Here is a 14,290-nt window from a genome sequence, read left to right on the forward strand (position 1 = left end):
ACTCAGTTTTTTATGTTTTCATGCCTATCCAATCAGTGGAGGAGGATAAGGGGAAAAATCTAAATGAGCAAACCTAAATTCGATGTTTCTATATGCTTCTCTGAAGGAAAAACCTCTTCTTCTCTCAATAAGTCGGGATCCCTCTTCCACCCATAAAATGTATAAGTGCCAATGCATAGTCCTATGAAATAAATAAATAAAGGAGAAAGAAGAGAAAGGCTTCCTATGTAAAGAGGTGAAGCAATAAAATATGTTTAGGTACTTTCGAGGCTCGTTGGAAGCGGAGAAATTTTTTTGTTCTTGTAGTGACTCCACCAGAGTACTTTCCAGGCCCGACAATAGTGGAGCAACATCAAAGATGAAAAAACATACTTTGAAAATATTAAGCTCACGAACTTCACTACCCTTCCCAACTCGAAATTTTGCGATATCACTGAATATTATGATGTGTTAAAAAAAGAAAGGTATGGAGGGGACCATGTTTATTCATAGGGTAAGTTTGGAAACCGAGGTAATATACACAGTGAATCAATACTCCCTGAAGAACACAGACCCTACACAGAAGAGTTAACCAAGGCAGAGAAATCAGAATTCTACTAGTGTGTCGCCAAGTGTTTACGCTGCTACAACACCCTACAAAATTTAGTTGAGACCCAATTTTGGAGCCTTCTTTGGTCTTTTACATTGTTGTCACAAAATTTGAATCTCAGTCCATGTGTTTTCTTGAGGAGCTTTTGTCTCCTTTTCATGATAGGAAAAATGTCATTTTTTCGCATGTCGGCTGTCGCATCATGTATATAATCCTGTTCTGGTAGATTGAAGAGGTCACCTTTCTGTAAATGATTTTTTATAATGATGTAAACACTTGTAACACTCATTTCCAAAGTTTTAAGTACCGTCACACAAGTGTCATCACAGTTGTCGCAAAGTGTATCTTAAGTGTCACACTTGTCATAAAGTTGTCACAAAACTATCGCATGGAGGAAAATGAATTGCCATATGTGATAGATGATCTATGTTGGTTGTTTGATCAAGTATTCTAAATGTGTGATCATAGTAAAAGTTTTATCATTGTTCACATCAACCTCATTGATCCCGCACTTAGTCATTTTGTGGAAAGCTTCCGACCAAGCAACCTCGCTTCACCTGGCCTACCTAAACTGCACACTGTGTAGTATCAATCCTTTGTTGTGACCTTACCTCTTGTCACTATGCAATGTGTAGTTCCTGTCTCCTAGTACTGGTGCCTTGCACAGTTTCTGTGCTCAAGCCCTGGCCTTGACTCCTAGAATTGCACATTTTTTCTCCTAGTTTGACCTTAACTGTGTAGTATGTAGTCTCTAGTCTCAAGCTCATCCTTGAGCTCTTGAACTGTGCAAATGCACAATGGCCCAACCTCTCTTATCTTATAAAATTGTGCAATGTTCTCACCTAATGCTCATCCCCTCATCTTGTCATACTAACCATGGGAATTGCATAATTTATCCCCTTAGCCTAGCTTGAACTGCGCACTACATAGTATGAAGGCTCAATGCTCCCCTTGCTTTATTGAGTTGCACAATTGTGCAGTCTCTGAGCCCTTTTCCCATCCATCCATCCAGTTTCATCTCAGTTAATGGATTAACATGCACAATATTAGATTAGGGGGTTTTTGGATTGATTTTGTCTCATCATGAGTGAATTACATAAATAGGTACCTTATTATGCCATGGCGATATGATGAAGAAGGAGATGAAGTGGTGAAACATGTTTAAATACAATCTGGTAGCTGAATACGCAGGCTAATCAAGAGAAAGTAAAGGGACACCAATTTACGATCACCATTAAAGACTTGAGTTCATTAAAGATCCCTTATCACGAAGCCATTTTGAGGTGAAAAGAAGAAGACCTGTAGCACACAATGCTAGCAGTGGATCAAAATTTCCACATCATCAAGCAAGTCTATGTCAATAGTGTCATGTCATGTCATGTCACATGCCACCCCATTGCGGTTAATGATGTAAATTATGTTTCGAAAATGTATTATAAAGTGGAATTGCAAAGGACATGTATGGAATACGAAGAGTCATGTAAATTTGAAAAGTTGTAGGAAGTCAAATAGTCATGAGGTTATATGAAGAGTCATAAGGAAGGTGAAGCATCACTTCCTCATTGTTATATATACACCCTCATTGTAAGAGAAGAGGAATTTTCACCTTGGCTCCTCCTGCAAGGCATTAGAGATATAAGCTAGTTTTTTTGAGGAGTAAGGAGTGACTCCAATGCTCCACTATTGGAGCTAGTGGTGTTTATTGTATGCATGTGTCTTGGAACTTTTACTTAATATAAGAAGCCTTATGGGACAACACGTTCTTCATGCATGGAATATGGATATTTGTAATCTACTATTATGTGAATGTTTGTAATTCATGTTTTTTTTCATCTGTTCTAAAGTAGTTGAGCTATTTCTATTATTTTGGTAGTTATCACATTGAGAATGTGTTGTAATTGCTATTATCTATGTCACATCCTTGTTGACTATTCCACTGGATAGTAGAGAAATCCTCCTCATTAAATTGGTTGCACCGACTGTCACATCTTTGTGGACTATTTTACTTGATGTCGTATGGATCCTTCTCATTTATGTGTGTCTCTACTAGGGTGGTACTACTACTTTTCTCTTAGAGGCTCACTTTTACTCCCCTCCACAGTGAAATCACTTTGACACACATACGATCGAACACTCACGAGGCACACCCCCTTATTTTTCAAAGGCACATTTGGATTCATCTCTCTTGCTAAAAGTTAGAGCCAAGGAATATATTTAAGATACCCAACAACTGGGCCATATTCCGGATGGGGCTCCTATCCCAAACGGTGTGAGGTCTAATTGGGACCACGTATCGGGGAGACCCTTTAATCTTGGTGGGTCCAACACGTCAAAAAAGGTAAATACTCTATAGAAATAACATGTTGTAATCAAGTTCATTGGATGAAGAAGATTATGAAGGATATCAGTGTATAATATGATCAACCAATATCAATCATCTATGATTGTGCAAGTACAATCAACATTTCAAAAAAACTTGAGATGCATTCAAAGAAAAAACACATTCCCATCTACTATCACTTTATAAGAGAGTAGGTAGCTAAACAAAAATGTTAATATGGAATATATTGCTACCAAGGCACAAATTGGAGATATGTTTACTAAATATATTTCCATAGAAACAATTGAATATCTCAAATATAAGCTAATAGTGATATCTCCCCCAAATCATCAATAAAGGAAAGAACAAGCTCAGTGCGAGTAGCCCTTTACATTTGATGTAAAAGGGGGAGATATTGAAAATAAGGAGAACTTGTAGAAAGGGGAGTTTGAAAATAAGGGGAGTTCTATAGCAGTAGTGAATAAACGCTTGGGATCCACATGAATAATAAAGTGGGGGAATTATTGAATATTGTGTTGTCATTGATGTAAACTTTAGGGGCAGACTGAGAATGTCAAATTTAGTGGGAGATTGTTGGAAATTTTTTTATCATTGATCTCAATGAAAAGGGGAGACTACAAATATCTAAGATAAGTATTGCAAGATGAATATTGCTAGAAATATTATTTAGACACCTAATTCTTTTCTTGATTTGTAGTTTGGATACCTTATCTTTGATGGTAGAGCAGCAAGTGGACTGAATGAAGGCAAACGAAACAAGTGTTTCTATTGAAGGAAGAAGAAGCTATAAAACCTAGTGAAAATAGATGTAGGAAGTAAACTCAATGAAGTTGGTTGGTGCCTACAATTATTTACAATGGAGAGAATATTTGTCTCTTGTATGTTAGTTCCTACAAATCTTGTAGGAAATGGCTTTGATGTCCCTTATATGTTGGTGACTAAAAATCTTAATATAAAAGAGATTGGTATCTCATATAGGTTGGAACCAGAAAATCTTGTAGTAAGGAGGGATTTGTATCTCCTACAAGTTAGTTCTTACAAAGTTTGTAATAGTAGATTGCTTCCTACAAAGTTTGTGTCAATATCTTGTTGTCTACAAAGATTCGTTATAAAGAAATTTTCATGTATATATTGTGGTTCATATGTGATATTATTTGGTTATGATTCATGAATATTTAAATAAGTAAAAAATTGTATCATATTAATTCACCACCCCTCAGTATAATTGTGAATCCAACATTTAAGTGTTAATCAAATACAAATTTTATTTCTAATTAATTTTTCCTGGTTAACCATGATTTACTTATTATAAATATGTTTAGAAAATATATAATTAATATATGTATGTGAGACATTGAATCTTGTCCCATCAACCATGAAAATAGCCAAGATAGATTTTGGTAGTTATCCTAAACAAAGAGAAGTCAATTGTTGTGAAATTAGCAGAAAATTGAATAGACTAAATCATGATTTCTTTTAATAAATTCAAGCGAACACTTTGAGAGTGCCAAAAAAAAATCAACCTCAAGGATGTTGAGTGATTTATGTTTAGGGGTCAGGTAGCCATAACATTCTTCTAAAAAAAATTGTGAGAAGGAACACATTATTCCGTTCAATATTAACCTGAATTATTTTGTTTGCATCAAAGCATGGATCAAACCATGAGAGTAGTTCTCTGAAATTAAATAATATGTGAGAAGGAACACATTATTCCTTTCAATATTAACCTGAATTATTTTGGTTTTTGCATCAAAGAGTTGGTCAAACCATGAGAGTAGTTCTCTGAAATTAAATAATACCGGGAGACATCCATAATTTTCTAAACTCGTGTTCTAGTCATTATTCTTGATCTTATGTTAAGTGTTAAATTTGAAAACCAATGATGCACTATCAACCAATGATAGTTCTTGTCCTATCAGGAAAGTGAAATAACATATCCCCACAAACTGCTAATTTCTTCCCTTTAGTTTCCATTCTTCTTATCCTTTTAATCATATTTGATATAAGTGATATTTCTAGTATTGTATCACGGATATCTTAGCTAATTAATGGCTCAATTCATGAATGAAATTTACTCACACATATCTTCATTACATAAACTCTTCTTTGAGAAATGAAAACATAATAATTTGGGGTTAATTGATAAAGGTAGATATTTTATGGAAATGCAAAGCACAGTGATTCATCTTACACCAAATTGCTAACTTTTACCTTGGATATTGAGTTTCTTAGGTGCATCTTGAATTTCCATTAAAAGGCGTGCAAGGAATACTTCCAGGAATTTCACAAGGTATAACTATAGGGAAACTTATCCCTCTTACCTAATTAATTGATAATATGGTGCAAGATTCTTTACCGTTTTGTGTAGAAGTCCAGGTGTGCACATAAATAAATGTGGGATTCCTCCAAACATAATTGAAAAATCACCTAAGTATGAAGAGTAGAACGAAGATAAATCTTGTGCAGAGTGTAGAAGATTACTTTGGGGATAATTGAAAAATCACCTAAGTATGGAGAGTAGAACGAAGATAAATCTTGTGCAGAGTGTAGAAGATTACTTTAGGGAAATGGATCTCCGCAGAAATCTTGAGAATTTGACTATGAAACACTTATAACAAGGTGAAGAAAAAGTGAAATAGGGGTCCTTTTATCGTTTAATGGAAAATGGAAGAGAAGAAAATGAGTTGGCCAACTCTTCCTCTAGCATAATATTAGCATAGTATTCTCGTTGAGGATTAATCAAAAGAAATTATAACTAATCATACCTCAAGCATAATATTATTACTTAGGAGAAGCTTACAGAAGGAATAACTAATTATTACATGAGGATTATATTCTCATCAAAGGAGAGCTCTCCTTGATCATAATATTCATGTTGTGGAGGTTTCTAGGGAAGTGTCTCTCAAAATTTATAAATCATATATTACTGTAGACGGACCCTTCCACAAACAAAGTATTCTCATCCATGGGTCCTAGGGAGGGATTGGAAAATGTTTAATCAAGCATTTTATTCTCATCACAGTGGAGAGGTCACTTCCATAAGCATATTATTCTCTTCTATAGGGGCCATGGGGAAATGTTTTGTCATCCTTTCTTTCAATGTAGTATTAGTGTTTATTTATTTCATGTTTAAGTTGTTTTCTTTTCCTCTAGATTACCATTTCCCATCAAAGGCAGACCTAGCAAGGGGCGACCAATTTTTTTTGGCATAATATTCTCATTAGCGAGGTGATTGGAGAAGAGTAAGTCAATCATTTCTTGAGTATAGTATTTTTTATCAAATTTTCAATTATATATTCTATTGTTTTACCTCCCATTTATTTTCTAAAAACTTCCCTCTCTCATTATATTTTACCAAAGCTCTTTTTTACTCTTAGTGGTAGTTCTATTTCCATTCATTTTTTATCTCATTCATTTTTCTTCTTTTATACTTATTTAGCAATTTCCTCTTCCATTCCTTCACCTTTTTCCTATGTAATTTTTTTTTACTTATTATTGTTCAATTTTCACTTTTACTTTTGATAGGAACTTCATGTTCCACTTTCCTCTCTCCTTTTCCTCTCCCAATATTCTTGATAGCTTCCTCTTGTTTTTTTCTCTCTCTTTCTCCCCTTTTTTTCTCCTCTATTAAGAGCATATTTCCATAAATATAAACCCATATACATTTTTTTCCATTCCTCATTTAGCATAGTCTCTCCCTTATCACTCTCCCTTAATGTGATCTCCTTCAATGCACTCTCTTCCTTAACAATTTCCTTCAAACACACTCGTTCTTACTCTATTTTGTCCTTTGTGCGTTTTCATCCTTCCACACTCTCTTAAGGCACCATTTACTCGTTCTTACTATATTTTGTGCTTTGTGCGTTTTCATCCTTCACACTCTCTTAAAGCACCATTTTGGTATGGTGTTTTTCTTTAGCATGATAAATATATCAAAATAGCATAGATGAAAGCTATACATATGGATGAAAATAAATGCTAAAATTAGATGCGTTTTCATCCTTTCACACTCTCTTAAAGCACCATTTTGGTATGGTGTTTTTATTTAGCATGATAAATATATCAAAATAGCATAGATGAAAGCTATACATATGGATGAAAATAAATGCTAAAATTAGATAGTTTTGCAATTGAATGCAATGATTCAATTTCATATTTTTAATTTACTCACCTCTCATATAATTGGTTGCAAGAATTGGTGGCCTCAAACCTGCTTATATGCTTTAGTTTCTTTTGGAATATTTTTTTATATATCAAAATAAGTTCTCTTCAATTTTCATATAATTGGTTGCAAGAATTGTGGCTTCAAACCTGCTTATATGCTTTAGTTTCTTTTGGAATATTTTTTTATATATTAAAATAAATTGTCTTCAATTTTCATTTATCGTGTAGTTATATCAATTCACTATTATTTTGTATCTATATTTGTTCTTTTTTGCTTTATCTTTTTAGATCATGCTTCCTTTACTAGGATATTGAATTGCATGGTACAAATATTAATTAAATATGGTAATGGAATCTAATATTATATTGTTTAGTAGGATGCATTGCACTCCATTTTAACTCTTTTTAATGGTGTATCAATACTTTCCTTCATTTATTTTATGTAATGTCAACTAATTCAATATAATACATGTTTTTCATAAATTCAATACATGTTTTTTCATATTTTAGAAGCACTAATATGTTTATTAATCAAACTAAATGATAATTTTGTTATGGATATGTCATTTGTAGCTTATTTTATTTTCTTTCTAGTTTTTGAGGTTAACAAAAATATTCTTAGCAAAGTCAATAGTGTAGAATCATTTAACTATAACTTTTTTTAATGGCCTAAGATAAACCTTGCATTGCAATTAAAATAGGCCGAATCACACACACATGATTGTTTCTCCACTTATAACCAACAATACCTTTGACCAATATAGTGTTACTATATTTTTCATGTTAGGGAAGATGAATATCCTACTAGATTAGGTAAATCACACCAATCAACTTCTTCATTTCTATTTCTAAGAACATTTTATTAGCAACACAAGTAAATTTCTTTACTCCACTCACAAATTTGTGCTAAAACTTACATTTTCAATATTAACAACGTTCCTTAATATACTAGTGAAATCTTATCATCAATACTCTTTGTATTTCATTTCATGCACCTTTTTAAGCTTTTGAGAATATTTTTTGAGTCTATCTCTTATGAATAAGATCTAGATATAGTATCTAATAGTTTTTCTTATGATGATCATCCTTCTTACAATGTTCAGAATGCATGTCCTTATATATATTATTAGAAAATTTATTATTTATTTTTTTCTTCCCTTTTCATTCTTTGAGCTTCCTTCCCTTTATTTTGAAGAGTTTTTTCCATTAATTAGCTTCTTGCCATGTTTTTCTTCAACAAGAATGTTCCTTTTCAAGTCCTCATTAAGGGTCTTATCATAAAAGAGAATCATTTCTTCTCAATTATGGCTAAAACACCCACTAATGTACCTCATCATCACCTTGTTGTCATACTGCTTTATATTTAGTTGGATGCCTTTCCTTTCGAATTTAGTTATATATTTTGAACTCCTCGTCCATGTTTCTATATAAGATGATATCACTTGAATTGCTTTTTCTTCATATCTCGTAGGACGATAAAATTGTTTAATAACAAATGCCTTGGACTCCTCCCATTTTATAACTTCCTTTCTCTTAGTAATGTATCCAATGCCATAAAATTTCCAACCATCCTAACACATATCCTTCATGCTTAGATGATATAACTAAATCATTTTGGTGTCTATCAACCCATAGTAAATGTTATAGAATTAAATTTTCCTCAATATATTATGCAATATATCAAGATTTTACCATCATAAGGCTTTATCTCCACTTTAGGTTTTATGATGAATGATCATGTAAATGTTTGAGGATCATCTCACCAATTAAAGGTTTAATCATTGTTTATTTTAGGGCCTCTATTTTCCATGTTTCTTAACCACAAGATTATTCTCTTTCATATTTAAAATTGTTAATTAATTCTTTAACAATATATTGTAGTAGGTTTGCAACCCATTATACCCTTGAATCCATATTTTTGAAAGTAATTTCTTCTTTTCAAATATCATGGTCTTCAATTATATTACTTGGACTTGGATATAGATTATAAGTTATTCCAGTAACCATTACCTTATCACTCTATGAATATCGAAATCCAATTATAGCCTACAATCTTCAAGAAATAAGAAAGTTTCTTTAATGTGAAATTGATCTATTTTCTAGTGAGTAAGAAAGAATCACCTAATATATCTACACCATGGCTTCAATTCAACATTAAAATGTATTGTGGATACTATTTCCTATATTTTTTTCCTTACCAAGAAAATGAAAGATAAGAAAAATACAATCACATGTAATTGAATCTTTTTTAAAAGGGAACCTTCAATGACAAGAAAATTCAATATGCTTTTTATTTTAAAGTTATGCCAATCTATTGTTGCTACTACAGCACCCTCCAAAATTTTGGCCTACATCCAAATTTCAGAGCCTAGTTTGACTTTGAATACTGTCATCGCAAGCATTCAAATTTATTGCATGTGTTTTCTCTAAGTGTGTTCGTCCCATTTGCAAGGAAATCAAAGTGTCGTCTTTTAGCATTTCAATTGTCGCACAATGCCAAAAAGCCAGTTTTGGTGGTTTCAATGGGTAATATTTGCATAAATGAGTTGGTATTACCATGTAAACATGTGTCGCACTCATTTCCAAAGTTTTAAGCACTATCACACAAGTGTCATCACGTTCGTCGTAAAGTATATCTTTGGTGGCGTACTTGGCGTAAGTCATCACAAAGTTTTCGCATTGAGTAGAGGATGTTGTTTATCTGTTTTGACTATTTCTTATTGTGTCATCAAAGAATATAATTGTTTGATCAAGTTTAGAGTCATGCCTTTGCCCATATTTCTTTCATTGATCTAAAACTTAGTCAAATTAGGAAAACTCATCGAACGAGCCACTCAACCTCTTTCAACCAACCTAAACTTCGCATTGTGCAATTTGAGGCCTCAAGCAACAGCCTTACCTCTTGGCACTATGAAATGTGTAGTTCATGCCTCCTAGGACTGCGCACTACACAGTCTAAGTGCTCAAGCCTAGCCCCTGAGCTCCAAAATTGTGCAATCCTTCCCTCTAGTCAGGATTGAACTACACATTATGCAATATCAGTCGTATAGCCCAGTTCTTGAACTCCCCAATTGTGCAAACCTCAAGCCCAGTCCATCCTGAACTACACATTATGTAGTCTCAAGGCTCAAACCTAACCCTTAACTATCTGAGCCACACAATTGTGCAATCATTGGGCCTCCACCTGAGCTTGTCACTCAGTTCTAGCTCAACCATTAGATTATCATGCATTATCTTAGGTTAGGGATTTTATTGGACTCATGTCGTCTTATCATGAGTAAATTGTAGATTCAGGTACTCTATCATGCTATGAAAAGATGATGAAGAGGGGTATGGAGAAGGATATCATGCTATAATACACCTCTAGAGCTAAAGATACAATTTGACCAATCAGGAGAAAGAAAAGGGACATGTGTTTGTGACCACAACACAAGGCCTGATAACAATGAAGACTCCTCATATCTAATCCATATGGAGGTGGAAAAGATATCCTTCTTAAGAAGGCACAAAACAAGCAACAAAGAATGTCTTGACATTTCCATGTCATCATGAAGTCCATGTCATAAGTGTCATGTCATGTCATTAGTCATCATATGCCACATCATTTTACGGAGTATTACAAATTCTTATTTGAAAGATATTGTGAAGTGGAAGTCCAAAGGATATGTACAAAATGTAAAGAGTCATGTAAAAGGAGAAAATTCATAGGGAAGTCAAATAATCATGAGGGTAGTCAAGGAGTCACAAGGGAGGTGAAGGATCACCCCATTTGTTATATATACACTATCATTGTACGAGAGAAGGAATTTTCACCTTGGATTCTCCCATAAGGCATCAGAGTGACAAGCTAGTTATTTTGGGGAGCAAATAGTGGCTCCAATGCTCCACTATTGGAGCTAGTGGTGTTCATTATATACATGTGTCTTGGTAATTTTACTTAATATATGAAGCCTGATGGCCAACAAGTTCTTCATGAATGGATTGTAAATATTTGTAAGATTATTCTGTGAATGTTTATGATTCATGTTTGTTTTCACCTGTACTAAAGTGGTTGAAATATTTCAGCTATTTTAGTGTTGGAAACCTTTGAGCACTACTAACGGGGGAGGGGGGGTGAATCAATAGTGTGCCTTATTAGCAATTTTTTCATGTTATTTACTTTACTGAATCACATACTCTAATTAGTAGTAACTCATTAAACATTTGCAGATCTATGCCTAAATCATAAGTAGAAAATAAACCATATGAGAAACATAACCATGAACAAGAATATAAGAAAGCATCAACACATGAGACACTAGATATCTCGTGGGAAACCCTTCACTTGGAAAAAAACCATCGTTGTTTGTGCTGTGCTACTCTGAATCTTTGATTAAGCAAATATAGTCTCTTTATATAAATTGTTGACTCCAATAAGATAGGAGACTCGACCTCATATATAATCAGCTGACTCCCATCATCCTGGAGACTCGATTCTACTTATCAACTTAGAAGACTACGTTCTCACACATAGCTATGAAATACCATTCATTTAAAGCCACCACAATCATTCGATCCTCGCCAAGCTTCGATTGGACTATCCAACTACCATTGGATTAAGAAACTATCCCTTTCGATGAAACTTCACAATCACTACTCCACATCCATGAAGCCACTAATCCTCTAATCTATGTATACCTCCTTTCATCTATTTTCAAACTGGATCCCAAGAATTTCTACTCAACTCGATTCAACTCTACAATATGACCTCTAGAAGCAAGATAATCTCATCAAATAAAAAATCATCACGATCATATGCTTTCCACATAAGAAAATTAGTGGCCACAATCCATCCAAAAAATACTAAATGATATCATCAACATAATATCAAATCCTGACTGCAAAATATAATTGTTGTATAATATAATCAACAACATAAGACACTATATCTATGTGCAAAATGCATTAGCATCTCCTGCGAAAACAAATGTGAGAGTCACCAACAAAATATACTCCAACAACATGGAAAACATCTCCAAACAATCTCTACTACAACCGCCTCAAATATGTTCTGAATACTAATGCACTGCTTCATAAATATGCTCCATTAACTTCCATTATGCTCACTCACTCAAGAATCTATGCTCTCCAATAGTTTTGAAGCATACTCACTTTATGAAACCTTCTCTTACACTCATACATTCACTGTCAACCATCACATAACTCCAAAATCAAGTATATAAAACATGAAGGGAGAAATTGGCCTTTGGGATGGGATAAAAGGTGCACAAATTGGACCAAATCAATCCACGAAGGCCACTACTTGTGCACTAAAACATTTCACATCATTATAGGACCTTTTCAAACCATTCTTGACGTTTAAAACTAATTCTGGAATCCTCTAGGAATTTCTATGCTAATTTTCTTCTGGTTGTTGCAAGGAATGTGGAGAAATTTTCATGAAAATCCTTAGTCGCATGCATAACACTTGAAAAAGTTGACTGAAACATTCAGCTTCCCCCATAGGTTTTTCTTCCAGAAACTTGAGCCTTTCAGTCACAGTTAGAGGCTTGCCTCTATCCAACTGGGGCTAAGGACGAAGAAAAACACCAGACCTTCAACTCAGAACCTCTACCACTTATTGGATGATTCTTCATCTCATGTACATGCCTCTAAACCTATTACATAGACGCTAACACATCTTCAAGTGGATCAATCATGTATCCAAAGTGTCAGTGCCAAGTTGACCTAAAAGGTCCAATAAACAAGGTTGGCAAGAGTGCCAACAAGTCCTACACTCTCCAAAAATCATCTCCACAAGCTGAAACACCTTAGACATACCTAAAAAACCTTTGGAACATACTGTAGCACCTTAGCAACATCCTCATAAAGACAAACACACTACAACAACAAGTCATCTCCATAAGCTTAGGCATGAAGAACTAGTGTCCAACTCAACTAGTGTGCCAACTCCATCCATGAACAAGCTACATCATCGAGGATGACATCATACAGTTGACATCAAGGCGAACCTCCAATAGTTACAACCATGCTACGATGAATGACACCTAAACATCGGCTAGTCTACAAGGGTTGACATTAATGCCAATATGAGCGAGCTGGAATCATGAATGAATGTCAACATCAACTAGATGGATCCATGCACACCCTAATGACAACATTCTTCCCATTTTGCATTGATGGAAACCACACAAACTATCGAGATCATCATCCTATATCACTCCCCATTTGACATCAATGGAAAAGGGTCAACTCCATCTGATAAGGATGTCTTGAAGCCTCATATTTTTGCTACTCCAACATGGGGGATAACCACTTGGTTCGGACCTTAAAGACAACTCCTTTTACATTTGAAGTGGTGGCTCCAACTCGGGATGATGGGACCAGTTTCCCAATATGGGTTTTAAAATGAGAGAGGCTGGTTTTCAAGCGTTTTCAAATAAGAATAATGATAACTAAATGACTTGTTCTATCATGAAAATCTCTCGCTAACTTAATCCAATATAAACCTGGGTATTATGTGTGATATACGATCTAAAAAGATATATGTTTGACATGTGATAGTAAAGATCATTAACGCATTAAACAAATATGGTAATGTGTAAAGATAATTTCTTAGACTAAATAGTTAGTCAAATAAATGTATAAACTATGTCGCATATATCTGATGATTATATATGAAAATAAACACTTTCAGCTAGGCATCATACAGTAGTGTAATTAACGCATAAGAGAAAGAACATATTCCATATGCAATTCATGAAAATGAAATGTTATCACTAATTAAACAGAAACATGACTAATCACACAAGATAAAAGTATCATATGTGTGAGGTTCTGCTCATTTGACTAATGACATAGATGTTGTGTGTGGAGCATGATTGTTCAGAGGTCTTTGATTTAGCCGGATGTATACCCCAGGAAGTTTGTACACCCCTCCATGTGGGGGGGTGCGGGGGGGGACTTGTCCCCCCCACGGAGGTCCGGGGGGGTCGATCCCCCCCAGATGGGGGGGGGTCTGGGGCTAGCAGTCCCCCGGTGGGGGCTCGGGGGTAGCACCCCCAAAGCTAAAAACAAATGTAAAATTGCCTTGCAAAAGTATAGTAATCTCTAGTCAATCTGGGTCGTTCATTAGGCAGATGATCTGACGGTAGAACTTATGTTTAGTTTATGGTTTGTTTCCCTAGAAGGCAACC

The sequence above is a fragment of the Pinus tabuliformis genome, chromosome 8 (genome assembly GCF_031772625.1).
Source record: "Pinus tabuliformis cultivar Carrire ecotype Pingquan chromosome 8, CPIR1, whole genome shotgun sequence".
NCBI lineage: Eukaryota > Viridiplantae > Streptophyta > Pinopsida > Pinales > Pinaceae > Pinus > Pinus tabuliformis.